Raw genomic sequence first — 15,370 nt, 5'->3', positions numbered from 1 at the left:
TGGACAAGCTTTCTTTTTGTCAAAATAAGGATTTCTTACAAAGGTGATCTGCTGCAGGGAAAAGAAATGAGAAAAAAAAGTTAGATGAAATTAAAAGTGGTGTAGAAGAAATTAAAAAAAAAAACACCAGCCCCACACATTAATCCCCCCCTTCCAGGCACATGCCTGGCCCCTAAACACTCATTTCCCCCTCCCCACAAACACGTCTTCAATTCCCCCCCCCCCCACCTCATTCTCCCCTCCCAACATACTCATTCCTCTCCTCCTGATACCTGGTTGTAGCCAGCTGAGTGCTACACCCCTTTCAGCAGTCAGGTCTGCAGCTGCACAGAAGCTTCTTGGTTACCCAGGACGCTTGTTGGTTGCTGCAAAGCCATGCACAGACCCGGCATGGCTTACTCCTGGTTGGCTTACTGCTGCAATAGGTTAGGGTGCGCCTGCTCTGGACAGGCCTCACCGGCAGCAGCAGCCAATCACTGCACCATCAGAGCACAAGTCCCGCCCACCAAGCCCCCACCAAAAAAAAGCGATTGGCAGGACAAACGCCCAATTACAAGCAACTCGCGAATCGGAAAAAAACAAACAAAACAAAACGCGAATGACTAGAAGAAGAAGGAAAAAAAGCCCAATCTCGCGGGAAGTAAGCGAGGTTGGCAAGACTGGCCCGCAGTCTTTTTGAGGTCCCGCCTTAAAGCCGTTGCGCTTCCGGTTCACCGGGCTCGGTCACGCCGATGTTTGAAGAAATGACGGTGCTGCGACCTACTTTAAGTAAGTGTCAGTTACTGCTGTCCCCTCCCGCCTTGGTGATGGAAGGGGAGAGAGAAGCGGAGACGCTTGGAGAGGGAGCAGCAAGCTAGGGGTTGGTGAGAGGGAGAGTACGGGTAGGGACCCAGGGGCTGACGGAAGGAGGCAGAGTGCGGGAAGTGACCCCGGGGGTAATGGCAGCATTTGGGGAACATTGGCAGCTCCAGTGATGAGATTCTAATTAAGGGGATGCTTGCTCCTTGTTTGTGGGGGAAGAGTATTTTTTTTTGGGGGGGGGGGTGTATTTGAGAGCGCTGAGAGGTTGCTGGGGGAAGGGCATGCCACTCAGAGGCGAGGGTTAGGTTGGGAGAGAGCCAGTTTCAGGTAAAGAAGGATCTGAGCTGTGAAATGCCAACCATTCTAGGGGCTTTTGCTAGAGCTTTTATGCTGAAATAGTTCTATGTCGTTAACATAGTGGGCGATGGATCTTAAAATCTGGGAACTCTCAGGATTTCACCCTGAGACTCAAGGGGGGCCGATTGTAATAAAAATAAATTATGCAAATGATTTGCAAGTAGAAATCTGTGGACGTATGGAAAAATGTGCATACCTAGGCTTGGTAAGGGCCTATGTAATAAGTGGCCACATCTGTGCTCAAAATCCAGGCTAATAATCTGTGCATAAAAGCGAATGAGCAAACGGGTCTCCCTGTTAAGTGAAAGTATGACCCTGGAAAGTATTTTTAACATTTCTAATAACTGTGATGCAGAAAACATGACCAGCATTTTCATGGATGCTAATTCACACTGGCATAGCAGTGAGATTGGTGCCAAACTGAGCACCAATCTGGATGCTCGGGTGCCTACATAGGCACTCAGCTGGAAGCAAACATGGATTCTATGGCACCCAGAAAGGTGCCTAGCTAATCTTGCCACTCAGGTACTGAGCTAGGCGCTTATTTGGTCGTGAATCTATACGATTGGGTGCCCAGAAAAGTGCCTAGCTAAGCTGGCCACTCGGATGCTGAAATAGGTGCTCAGCTAGGTGGTTTTCAGGATGCTCAGGTACTGACATAGGACCCCTGAGTTGGCGCTGACACTTAACTTGTGCCCTGACCATGGCGGTAAAAAAAACCCGCATTAAAAAACTGCTCTAGATTTAGCGCAGCTCCCTGCATTGCCTGTGATTAGCTAATAGCCTCCTTTGTTTGCTGTTAGCATGCAATAGCGAAGGAAAAACCGTGGGTCTGTAAGTGCGTTCATACATGCTTTTTTCTTTGGCACAAAACCCTCATTATATCCCCGAATAAGGCTTTGTGCGGGAAGACCGAGTTCAAATCCGCAGCAGCTTCAGCGCACCTTATAGCTCCAAGGAATGTACATCTGTTGCAGGCTCTCTGGGGAAATACTAGCATTCTTAGGGCCTCTCTGAATACAGCTCAGCTACTCCTCTTCCTCATTAAGCCTGCAGAGAACAGGAGAAATGGGGTGACACAGGAGCAGAAACTGCAAGTAGCATATGGGCAGAAACTGGAGAAAGGCTGCAACACACGCATCTGTGATTCCAGGACTTAGGACTCAGCTAAGGGTAGAGTGAGGATGCAGAAGTCATGGACCTGTAACTTATAGGGGGTGGGAACAAAGAGAATGCTGGAAGAGGAAGGTGGGATCATCTCTGGAGGGGGAATGGGTGATGGTAGTGGGTGGAAGAAAGAAAAATTGTGGGGGTGGTGGGGTGGAAGAGAGAAAGCTGGGGAGGAGAATTGAAGAGAGAACGCTTATACATATTATTCCCCCCGCCATCTATTAATCAATAGCAATCTCAGGGTGACCTCAACTCAAAAGTTCCCAGGTATGTGGATTTTTCTCTGCTGAAGAGACCCAAATAAATCAGAAGCATGATACTGTGCTCCTGCCAAGAAATAGATACTGCCCCATCCTGGCTTGTTTCAGTATGGTAATGATTGATATGAAAAATCTGTAGAGTGGTCTAGAACATGGGTTCTAAGTAAGGGCTGCAAACAGGTCCATGTTTCAGGATATTCAGGATGAATGTTCATTAGTCTACACATATGATGTAAAAAGACTAATTTACATGTGTTACCTTGAAATGCAGATCCTGTTTGTGGCCTTCAGTTAGTTACTGGAGTTGAGAACTTGTGGTCTAGAAGCATTTAGGCTGACTGTCTTTTGCCCATTTGAAACTTCTGTGGCTACTGACTCTTGCACTCTCATTTTCCTAACTCTCTTTTTGCACTCTTATGTAAAATGTTTTCACTGGTACTTATACTTCTTAAATTTAGTTCTAGATATAAAGATGTTATTTTGCTATCCTGCCCTTTAGGATGTGAAAAAGTTAGTCCAGTGCTTCCCAAACCTGTTCTCATGACTCCACAACCAATTTGGTTTTCATGATATCTAGAAGGCATATACATGATTTGCATTAGAGACCCTGTATGTGAAATTATTGCAAGCATTGACAGGTTTTTAGGATATCCACAATGAATATACAATTATGGGTTTGCCAGGGCAGGTTTGGGAAGTTGTGCAAGTTCCATTTTAGAGAATGCCAAGAACCTTGTTAAACACACAAACTGGAGAAAGTACTCCATTAGGCTTTAGATAAGTTTCTATGTAGAGGACACTCCACCCTTTAGTGGAAGATGCATTTTAATCCTAGAGATTCCTGACCAGCCCAAGCAGATTGAGATGAGGGAGGTTTCCTAGAGTGAGAGTGAACCAATGTAACTTCTCCTTCTTGTTAGGACCCTAGAGCAGCGCTTCTCAATTGGTGTGTCGCCAAGCACCGGCAGGTGTAGCGCGTGCTCCCAGTCTCTCCCGCTGCTCTTCCTTCCCTGCTGCCGCCGGGCTAACAGCATGTTCAAGCCCAATGGGAACGGCAGCGGTGTTGGAGGAAGCTGTGGCACCCGCGGCTGGCCTTTTCTTCTTCCCGCACCTGCTCCGGAACAGGAAGTGATAGGCAGTGCAGTGCGCGGGAAGGAGAAAGAGCCATGCTGCGTGGAAACGTAGCGACGGCAGCAGTATCAGCCCCCGAGCAGTAACGTGGCCCGGAGCAATTGAAGCAGCCAGCAATCTGCAAAGGAGACAGCAGTATAAGCCTCCCGTGGCCGATGGGCTGCTTCTTTCTTGGCCTGCAGGGGCTGGAGGAGGCTGCTGCAGCTACCATTTGTGCCTTGGGGGGGAGGAAGTGAGTGAGAGAGAGAGAAGACAGCCAGCCTGTGTGTGATTGAGAACGTGTGTGTGTATATTTGAGAGCACGTGTGTGATTGAGAGAAACTGGTCAGAGAGGTGATGTGTGTGTGTGAGAGAGAGACAATAAAAGTGACTGGTCAGGGAGATGACTGGAGTGTGTGTGAGAGAATGAGAGATTGGTCAGGGAGGTGACTGTGTGTGTGAGAGAGAGAAAAAGCATGGAAGTGAGAAATCTGGGTGTGTGAGAAAGCATGGGAGTAGGAAGCCTGGTGTTGTGGGGGTGTGTGTGTGAAAGAAAGCATGGGACTGAGAAGCCTGTATATGTGAGAGAGAGCATGGGAGTGGGAAAGCCTGTGTGTACTTGCACGAGAGAGAGACTGGTTGGTAAGGTGATGGTGTGTGTATTTGAAAGTGAATAAGGGAATGAGAAGCCTGTGCATGTGGAGAGAGTGAGCATGGGAGTGAGAAACCTTGGGTGTGTGTGACACAGTATGGGAGTGAGAACTCGGGAGTGGGAAGCCTGTGTGTGTGTATGGCATGAGAGAAACTGTTCAGGAAGGTGACTGGTGTGTGTGTGTCAAAGATTGGTTGGGAGATGATTGGTGTGTGAGAGACAGAAACTGGTCATGGGGGTGTGACTGGTATGGTGTGTGTGAGAGACTGGTCATGGGCACTAAGGAAGAGGACCATGAGTACAGAGCTTCAGCCACTACTGCTTCTGGTGTGTGCTACTGGCCTGCATGGAAGGAGTAGGAGAGCTGCAGGAGGGGTAAGTAAAGGTGGCTTTTTAAGTTTCTTTTTTGATTGACTGCCATTTTAATTATTTAATATTATTTATTTATTTTTATTTAAAATCTTTTCTATACCGTCGCTAAGTTATATACCATCGCAACGATTTACATGTAGGCACATATTTAATGCAAGTAAAAGTGTACTATAGTACATTCTAACAGGTGCCGTCAAAGGTTCGGTTACAATATATCATTAGACAAAATAATTTTTAGAGAAGTGGGTCATGACAAAGTGTACTGAAAGTACTTTTACGGGTAAATTTATTATACATAGTGTTATCAATATGCTAGTTGTGATGTGGGGATCATAGACTACTCTACTGTATTGTCATAAGTACTGTGTGTCGGTGTTTATCTGCTTATTCCTGAATAATTTTTATTCTCCCGTCTCCTTGTAAAATGCCTGTTTAAAAAGCCATGTTTTTAAACTTTTCTTAAATGCCTTGAGATCACTTTGTAATCTGATCTCTGGAGGCATTGTGTTCCAAATTGTGGGTCCTGCTAATGATAAGGCCCTTTCCCTCACTTGGGTTAGTCTTGCTGTTTTAACTGAAGGGATGGTTAGGAGTGCTTTATTTGCTGATCGAAGATTTCTGTGTGGGACGTGTACCCGTAATGCTGTGTTTAGCCAGTCTGATTTCTCATCATGAATTAGTTTATGGATGGTACATAGGGTTTTGTATTTAATTCTGTGTTCAATCGGTAACCAATGTAGATCCGCTAGGGTTTCGGTTATGTGGTCCCTCCTCCTTTTTCCGGTTAGTATTCTAGCTGCTGTGTTCTGAAGTATTTGAAGTGGTCTTAACGTAGTAATTGGTAGTCCTAGCAGCAGGACATTATGTGATGTCTGCTTTTTTTTGAAATATTTTATTGGTGTTTGGAGAATTTTTAATAGTTTTTATGAGTTTTTAATTGTTGGATATTATTCTGTTCATAGTTGTTGTGAAACATTTATTCTGCTTATTAGTATTGTTTTACAATTATTTCTGTGTGGGGATCTATAGCTGCTTGCTAGTTCTGTTTTCCTAATAAGAGGTGTATTGCTTTTTAGGGCCTGATTTAATATTTGCAGTGTTGCCTTTTCATAGATAGGGTTGCTCCTGTTTGAGTGTATTCCATAATACAGGTGTAACTGTGTGCGGATTAGTTTATGTGCATTACTACAGATCCTGGGAGTATGTTAGGTCGGTTCTGTGTCTGTTACCGAGATGAGATATTTTACTAGCATGTAAGCGTTTGTATCAGTCTTATTTGTTGTGTTTTCTCAAGAGGACATGCATTGGTGGTAAACTGCTGTCTTTTCATAAGTAGGGCTATTGAGCCTGGAATTAGGAGTTTGAGTTGCTGTTACTGAGATGACACCAGAACCAGAATATCGTTTTTGTAGGGTGAGTTGTATGGGGAATGTCATAATTCTGCTTTACATCCATTATTGTGGGTCGGGGGGGTTCCCGTGGAAGCAAACTGTACTTTTACATCTAGCCCTGTGACGATCATGGGTTCATTGTGTCATGCATGTGAGAACCATCTGTCTGTCAGGTGTGTCCTGACAGAAAAAAGGTTGAGAACCACTTCCCTAGAGACCAGCTAATTGAGCTAAAAATAAATATGGTAGAAACAAACCATCCTATTTCAAAGCTTTATAAATGGTTGTACCAAAAAGCTGTGACAGCTCCAGGTTTTCAATCATCTTTTTCCTTTCCCTCAAACTGGGCTGTTCTACAGGACAAAAATCAATGGTGGTATAAACCGAGCAGTTTCATGGTAAACTGCATGCTTAGAATGTCCTTGCTTTAAAGAACGTACATGCTAAAGCTTGTACACTGAGAGGAAAAGCAGCTTGTTTCAGTGATGGATTGAGGGATTGGACTGGGATCTACAGATATGGCACACTGTGCTGTCCCCATAGTGCCATGTTGTTCAGTAACCCACAATCCAGTGGGAGCACCGAGAGGAGAGGATCACCTTGCTGGTGACTGGAAAAAATCAGTAAGTACTGCTTAGGGAAATTTTTTAATACTTAAAAGTATTGGGGAGGAGTAAACTATTGGGGTATATTATTTAGTGTGTTCATGTGTGTTGTTTTAAATAGGTAGGTAGAAAGTCAGGCAACAAACAGAAGTTTGTGTTGTGGAGGCCGTGCATGCAAATTTCCTCTCATGCATATTAATTGTAGATATCTTGGAAACCTGGCTGGCTAGGGTTCTTCCAGGACAGGTTTGGGAACCAGTGCTCTAGGGGCTGCTGCTAGGCCAAATGGCAGAACTCCGTATTAACAGGTTGGTCTCAAGATGTGAATTTCAGGAATTGTCAGGGTTTTCACATGAATGGGGGTGTGTGTGTATACATGTCTTTGAGATCTATAGATGTTAGCCAGTCCCCTTTCTGCAGCAGAGGAAAAAAATCATACTTAGCAAGTTCAACTTGAATTTCTCTCCTTTTAAATAGAGATTTAGCTCTCTCAGGATAAGCCACAGTCAAATTTCAAGCAAGGATTTATTTGCATAAAATCACAACACAGGCAGGACTTAGCTTATACACTCCAGGTTGTATTCTGTTGGTGTTTGGTTGTATTTGCATTGGAATTTGGTTATGAAAGAAATACAAATTAGACTTCAGGTACGTTACTCACAGTTTGGGGCAAGGCTTTAGCCTTTCCAGAAATCCGGTCCAGGTTTCATATACACAGAGGAGGGCCATTTCCAAAGGAAGTTCTGCCGATAAAAGGTGTCTTACTTGCATAAATTCTTCTGCCTGACAATTGCCCACCCTGTATGTGGGTAAAAGTATGCACATAGTTCCACAGCCTGTGTACTTTCACCTGCACTGTAGTGTGGGAGTTCCCAGGGTGGAGTTAGATCAGTGTGGGAAAAAAAAAGGCACACATAGTTTTAGATTTTCAAAGCTATGCATGTTTTGGTCAGAAAAATAATTTGCTGAAAAAGCGGGAGCAAATCTCTGTGAGTAATTTTCAAAGTAAAAGAAAGAGCACACTTTTTTTCCACCAATTTACAAAGAAAAAAAAAATCTACATGTAAGACGTACCAAGGACTATGCCGTAATACGGGCAGTTTGAAAAGGTGCCCCCCAAACCACTTCTTTAGCCACCATGCACACAAGATATATTTCAATAGTTTAGCTTCCAGCAACACATGCACATAAAAGAACAAGAATTTGTGGGTCTTAACCAGGCCCAATTAACTTAATCTCCAAGCTCTCGGATTGCTGCGTACATGGAGGTGTTCCCAGAATTCCTTGAGGGCCCAACCAGATTCTGCAGGGGCAGGACCACTAAAAATATACAAGGCTCTCCGGAATCTCTCTTCAAGTCTGCTTTTATCTGAGCCACTCACTGGCTCTACGGAGAAAAGCACCAGCAGACCCTGGTTTGAGGCTGGCCAAATTACTTTCTATCCTGACATTTTAGTAGTGCTATTGGATATATGCAGTACGCTGAATGGCAAGAAGTATTCAGGTATAAGTCACTGTCCCAAAGGGTTTTACAGTTCAAGTGAGTACCTGCGACACTGGGAGATAAAACAAAGTTGCTTAGATGTAATGGAAAGGAAGCTGTTGTGCTGGTCGCCTGAGGCAACAAACCAATGTCAGATCCTTGAGCTGCTGAAGTACTAAAATATCTCTCATCAGAATCAAGTTAAGTACTACTTGGGGAGGAGAGCAGGGAGAAGTTTCCTACTGGGGGTCTAGCGGTAGCTGGCCTCGACGGCGTTTTTCTTCTAACTTTGAACTGTTACCTGTATTGCCTTGAAGACGTTGACGTCACTTCCTTCAACCAGGAAGGTATTTAAAGTGCCTTCCGAGTTTCACCTAATTGAGGAGAACAGGGAGAAGTTTCCTACCGGGGGTCTAGCGGTAGCTAGCCTCGACGGCGTTTTTTTCTTCTAACTTTGAACTGTTACCTGTATTGCCTTGAAGACGTTGACGCCACTTCCTTCAACCAGGAATGTATTTAAAGTGCCTTCCTGCGGCGCGCAGTTGACACCGGCGCTCTGATGAAGCCGCGCGGCTTTGTCTGCTTGGCTTCGTCTGGCTTGGATTTGGATTGCATTTCTAAATTGAATGTTCATGTAATTTAAACGTTAAGCTCTTGCTCTTCTCCCTCCATTGGTACCAAACCGTGAGTAAATTGAGTAGAAAGAAACTGTTTTATTAGTAATATTTTCCTTTGAACTAATGCCACATACAAAGCGCAAAGGCAGAGTTCGAGTGGAGACTCCGACTACTCCGACATTAACGACTTTGCAACCTAATATAACTGGTTTCTTTTCTCCAGCAAACACTTCAACTCCGAGTAGGCAATCCGTTACATTGATAGATGTAGAGCACATGCCTTCAGTGTTGGATACCCATACATCTTTGAGCCCCGGAGCTCCAGTGACTCCCTCTAATCCTAGTGGACACCTACATCTAGCCCCTGAGATAACTAGCCCTCCAAAGTTGATGGCTGAGGTTACCTCCATCGGAGTAGGAGAAGATGGAAAAGGGTCCCCTAATATGCCTCATGGAGAGTCTGGAAAGAAACCTGTCCCGCAGCAACAGATCTCTGGAGCAACGGGTGGTGAAAATCCGGACTCGGTTATGGAGGCATCAATATCTAAAGATAGAGGGGACTTGAACATAGCAGGTCATGTTCAAGGAACTGAGATAGGGATCCAACCTCTGGGTTTGCAATTAATAGAAAAAAAAAGAAATTACTTTGGAATTGGTATGGAAGGCATTGATATTCTTAGAATCTTCTATTACTATGTTAGCGAATACAATGCTAGGAACCAAGAATCACATCTGTCAATTAGAACCGGTTGTTAAAGAAAATGTAAATAAAATAAATATAATAGAAAAGCAGGTAGTCCAATTACATGAGACGCAAAATAAAATAATACAAGGGGAAACATTAAATAATAGGAAGATAGAAATTCTTGAGAATGAGATCAGGTATAAGAATCTAAGGATTGTACATTTTCCATGTGTGAAATTACATCTTCCTTTAGACATCTTTAAGAAGTATGTTACAGAAATCTTACTGTTTCCAAGAGAAGCAATACCACCAATAGCCAAAATATATTTTATGAATGTAGGGAAAAAAGATACAGTAACATTACAAGGAAATAGTAATTAGATTCAAATTCAGGATGGGAATGTAACTGACTTTTTAGAGCAGTCCTTGGAGACTCAAATAGAATTTAGAGGAACATTACTGGTCACTTTCTTATTTCCCTCAGATAGAGATTCTTTTTTAAAGCATTTCTTTCGTAACAGATCAAAAACTTTTTTGGGAGGGAAAATATGGATATAGCCAGGGAAACCGAGCTACGTAGGGAAAAATTCCTCGCAATGTATCAGGAAGTTAAAGTTCTTGGTGCAGACTTCATAGTAAGGTATCCAAGTAAATGCGTTGTTAAATTGAATAACAATAGGTATATATTTTTTGATCCAATTCAACCGAGATCTTTTATTAATGCAAGAGTTCCCTCTGGTGTAGGAACCCACTCTAAAACTGGAGAATCAAAATGTTAGTTCGCTAAATACCTGTATTCATTATAATAATAATGTGCTTTATTTATTTATTTATTTATTTAAAAATATTTCTATACCGTCTTTTCAAACTAGTTTGATCAAGACGGTTTACATATTTCGATTATATAGAGCCAGTTAACCAGGAAAAAATAAAAAAAATAAAAATAGAAATAAAATAAAATAAAAAACATCAGATTTAAAAATATAGATAAGACATAGAAAGAATAAAAATACAATAAATTGTTATAGTCCCTACTCATAAAATAAATATACTAATTTTTAACAAAAATAGTCAAAGATAGAAAGGAGATAATGAATATAAAATATAACTCATATAAACCATTTTCCTTCAAAATGTATAATCGAATGGTAAATTACTACAAAAAATGTGGCTTAGAACATGAAGTAGTCAATTTTCAAGATGAGCATATGCAATCTTGAATAAATAAGTTTTAACTGCCTTCTTAAATTCGCTATGACTAATAATTTGCCTTAAGGTGTTAGGGAGAGAATTCCACAACAGCGGTCCAGCCACTGAAAAGGCCCTCTCCCTGGTCATATTAAGTCTAGCTATTTTAACTGTAGGAATATCGAGCAAATATTGAGATGTTGATCGAAGGTGTCTCATTGGTTTATACAACCGTAAAGATGTACAAAGCCATGTAGAATCATGGTCATGAATTAATGAATGAATTATAGAGAGAACCTTATATTTTACTCGATATTTAATTGGGAGCCAATGAAGCTTATACAAGATAGGGGAAATATGATGTCTCATAGGTAGTCCTACTAAAAGACGAGCTGCTGAATTCTGTATTTGCTGTAATGGTTTTATCGCAGAGTCTGGAAGACCCAGAAACAAGCTGTTACAGTAATCTAAACCCGAGAACAAAAGAGACTGTAAAACAGTTTGAAAGTCATTTTTGAAGAGTAGAGGTTTTAATCTTTTTAAAGTATGCAGCTTAAAGAATGAATTTTTTACCAGATTGGAAACGTGATAGGATAAGGATAGATTTGTATCCATTTGAATTCCCAAATTACGAGTAACTTTCTTAACATTGATTATCTCATTGCCCAGAGTGATCGGTGAAGGAGGACCATTTGGAGAGTCATCTAGAACACTCAGAAAAAGAAGTTCTGTTTTTTTTGTATTAAGTTTAAGTCGACTGTGGCATAGCCACTGTTTAATTGTGTTAACATACAGGTTGCATAATGAAATAGTGTCAGCCCAGGAAGATTTATAAGGGACATAGATTTGAATATCGTCCGCATAAATCTTAAAATGAACATCTAGTGCAGCTAGAATCTGACACAGTGGGAGAAGGTAGATATTAAACAATACCGGTGACAAGGATGAACCTTGCGGAACCCCTGTATTTTGCATATAGATTGTCGAGGATTTGCCTTTGAAATTTATTTGACATTGACGATTGGCCAAATAGCTAGTAAACCAATGCAGTACTGTGGCCTGTATACCAATTGCTTGTAGTCTCGCTAGTAGGATCTCATGATCAAGCGTGTCAAACGCTGCTGATATATCTAATAAGATCAGGAGATAATCAGAGTTAGTGTCAAATCCTCGTATATAAGTGTCAAAAGATGAAAGCAAAAGGGTCTCGGTTGAGTAACCTTTTCTAAATCCATGTTGTTCTGGATGTAAAATGTCATGGTCTGACAAATAATCTCTCAACTGATGGAGCACAGATGATTCGATTGTTTTTGACAAAGAAGTTAAGGATGCAATTGGTCTGAAGTTTGTAAAGTCTGATAATGGGGATGTTTTATTTTTTTGAATTGGTGTAATTGATGCTAGCTTCAATTGACATGGAAAAATACCAGATTCCAAGGATTGATTTGTAATGTAACATATAACTTCTGGGCAAAAGTCTCCCAGTTCTTTGAAAATAGCACCCGAGCAGGGGTTAAATGGGGAATTGGATGTCTTTTGTTTTTTTATTATTTTTTGAATAATGGCAATCGAAACAGAGTCGAAAGAGGTCCAGCTATAAGCTGGATTTGGAACCGCATAATTAGGATATGGTAAGTTCTTGAACTCCGCCACAATTGTATTTGTTTTTTGCTGAAAAAACCCTGCTATTTTCTCACAGGTATCTTCATCTATCTCCAGAACATCTGAACTTGGATGAAGTACCATATTCCCTTTTACACTTCAGACAGTTTATACATTTCCTTCTTTATTAATTTGTTGTTTCTTTGAAGTAAATTGACATAAATGTGATTCATGACGAATTTGGTATTGTGGTAGGAATATTTTCGCATGTTTTTGCATGATTATGAATATTTTCATGATGTGTTAAAATTTCTGATCTGACTGGTTCATTGATAAGTTTAGATATTGTCTATGTATTAAAAATTTAATAAAAAAAAAAAAGTACTACTTGGATTGAAATGTTTCAGAAAGGAATGCGACTCAGACCATTTCTCTGTTTGAACAGGCTTGGCTCCTATTTGGGTTAATGCTTTGAATGAGCTCCTTATTCTATTCAAGGAGTTTTTGATGTTCCTACTTGGTGAAGTGTTTTTTGTAAAAAAAAAACAACAAACAAACAAAAAACTCCTTTCAAACATTTTTCATGAACTACCAAATGATAGGGGTGTGTTCCTTCATTTATTTTGCTGAAACTCATTTGATGCCACACAATTTTTATTAAATATTTTGCTTGTTTTAGATGGATTATAGTTTTCCTCTTCACTGTTTTGGTGAATGGCTTTCATTTTTTGTAATAATCATAACAGAGAACCCATATCTGCAAATTCCAGTAGGTGGAAGACATCTTTTTCAGAACAACTGGTATCGCCTCAGCATAACAGTCAATGGATACTTTTTTACATGTTTAAAAACAGCCACCACTTATTCCTGCTGGTTATCAACCAAAACAGTCAGGACACATGGATGTTCTCAAGAACGAGTTGGAATACCTGCCATAAATCAGTGACAGAACCTGGCCCCCCACATTAAAGAGGGAAAAGATTCTACTCCTGCCTCCCCCCCCCCCCCCCCCCCCACTGAACTTACCTCGCTCTGGGTACTCCCATACTACAGTGCAGGTAAAAGTACACAGTTTGTGGAACTGTATTCATACTTTGACCTGCATACACGGTAGGCAATTGTTACGCAGACTATTTGTGCAGGCAAAACACCTTTTTTGAAAATCATTTTTATTGAGTTTTTTGTTTTTCACCATATTACATGAATGAGAAATACAGGCCTACATGTGACAGAGCATAGTGGAGGCATAACAGAGAGATCCAAACAGAAAAACTGGTCTCCCTTGAAACTGCTAGAACAATTTTTAGTACATGCAATAGTAAATACAAAACTGAAAGAACTTAAGAACATAAGAAAATGCCATACTGGGTCAGACCAAGGGTCCATCAAGCCCAGCATCCTGTTTCCAACAGAGGCCAATCCAGGCCATAGAACCTGGCAAATACCCAAAAACGAAGTCTATTCCATGTTACCATTGCTAATGGCAGTGGCTGTTTTCTAAGTGAACTTAATAGCAGGTAATGGACTTCTCCTCCAGGAACTTATCCAACCCTTTTTTAAACACAGCTATACTAACTGCACGAACCACATCCTCTGGCAACAAATTCCAGAGTTTAATTGTGCGTTGTGTGAAAAAGAACTTTCTCCGATTAGTTTTAAATGTGCCACATGCTAACTTCATGGAGTGCCCCCTAGTCTTTCTATTATCCGAAAGAGTAAATAACCGATTCACATCTACCCGTTCTAGACCTCTCATAATTTTAAACACCTCTATCATATCCCCCCTCAGTCGTCTCTTCTCCAAGCTGAAAAGCCCTAACCTCTTTAGTCTTTCCTCATAGGGGAGCTGTTCCATTCCCCTTATTTTAGTTGCCCTTCTCTGTATCTTCTCCATCGCAATTATATCTTTTTTGAGATGCGGCGACCAGAATTGTACACAGAAGAATACCAGAACTTAGTCCTTCTCTTCCCCGCCCTCCCATCCCTCCTCTCCTCCCTCCCATCTTATTCTAACCTTCCAAGGTTGCTCTTGGAAATGCTCACTAAGATTGCTTGTTCAAAGAGTAAAACTTGCACCTGATACTCCTAGTCAAATATAGATGGATTTCCTCCCTTTTTTTTTTTTTATTAAATAAATTGAGTTACTTTTAATATCACTTCTAAAGGTTTGTAGGCTGTTCTTACTAGATATAGTACTGTTTATGGAAAGCCAGAGTGATGAGGGTAAAGTTGATTAAACACCAACTGGGATTGAGTGAGGGTCCCCATTGGTGAAGCCTGCACAAATAGAATACTCGAATACCTGTCTTAAAGACTTGTCATAGGTACTGGTGTGGTATGGCCTGGGTAATAGAGCTGGGGAAGATTCTTTATGGTGTCGGGGGAGGGGGGGTAAAGACCTTTTTTTTTTTTAAAAGGTAGCCAAATCCTTCTGGTCTCCTCTTTTCGTTTAGTGGTTGCTGATAACGCCGACATAAATTCCATACCTAAGAGTTTAATCATTTTCCTTTCCCAAACAGAATAGGAAGGGGAGTGGGAGCCTATCCAGCAGGCTAGAATAGTTTGTTTTGCTGTTAATCTCACCTTGTCCAGAAACAATTCAATGTCTTTAGCCCAAGTATAAGTGGTTGTCGAGGCGTGCCCAAATAGCCATAAATGTGGGTCTAAGGGAGGTGCAGTCTTGAGTTATCGGAGAAATTTTCTGACACACTGAGTCCCCCCCCCCCCCCGGCTCGCTCTTGTTTATTGCTCTCTCAGGAGATTGATGAATCTGGTGTAAATTCCAGAGCAGTGATAGAACCAGCAGCTACCTTTTCGGCAGATGCAGTCTGTGATTTGGTTCGCACTTTGGTAATAATGGCTAGGCGTCAGCTATGACTGAGAAATTGGTTGGCCGATACACCCTCGGTCTAACATTACAAGATTGCCCTTGAAAGGCTTGCTTTTATTTGGGAGTGAGCTGGAGAAAATGGCCAATAAGTGGGGTGAGTCCCCAGTTCCTCAATTACCAGAGGATAAGAAATAGACGCTGCGATCCTGCAGCACGAGAGGTCGTACTAGGGGGTTCAGATGTTTTC

At 41.5% G+C, this 15,370-nt stretch overlaps 1 protein-coding gene across 1 annotated transcript in view; it reads left to right on the top strand.

The window, feature by feature from the left end:
• Positions 1-556: 556 nt before the first annotated feature.
• The window catches only part of LOC115082294 (DNA ligase 3-like), an 87,489-nt gene continuing 72,675 nt past the window's right edge, over positions 557-15,370 (top strand). Inside the window, exon 1 of the mRNA XM_029586523.1 lies at positions 557-768. The gene's annotated coding sequence lies outside the window, so the exon portion shown is untranslated. The remainder of the gene's footprint in view (positions 769-15,370) is intronic.

Source organism: Rhinatrema bivittatum, unplaced genomic scaffold (assembly GCF_901001135.1).
Source record: "Rhinatrema bivittatum unplaced genomic scaffold, aRhiBiv1.1, whole genome shotgun sequence".
Lineage (NCBI taxonomy): Eukaryota > Metazoa > Chordata > Amphibia > Gymnophiona > Rhinatrematidae > Rhinatrema > Rhinatrema bivittatum.
The sequence above is the reverse complement of the archived record's forward strand: the minus strand, read 5'-3'. Positions and strand labels throughout refer to the sequence as shown.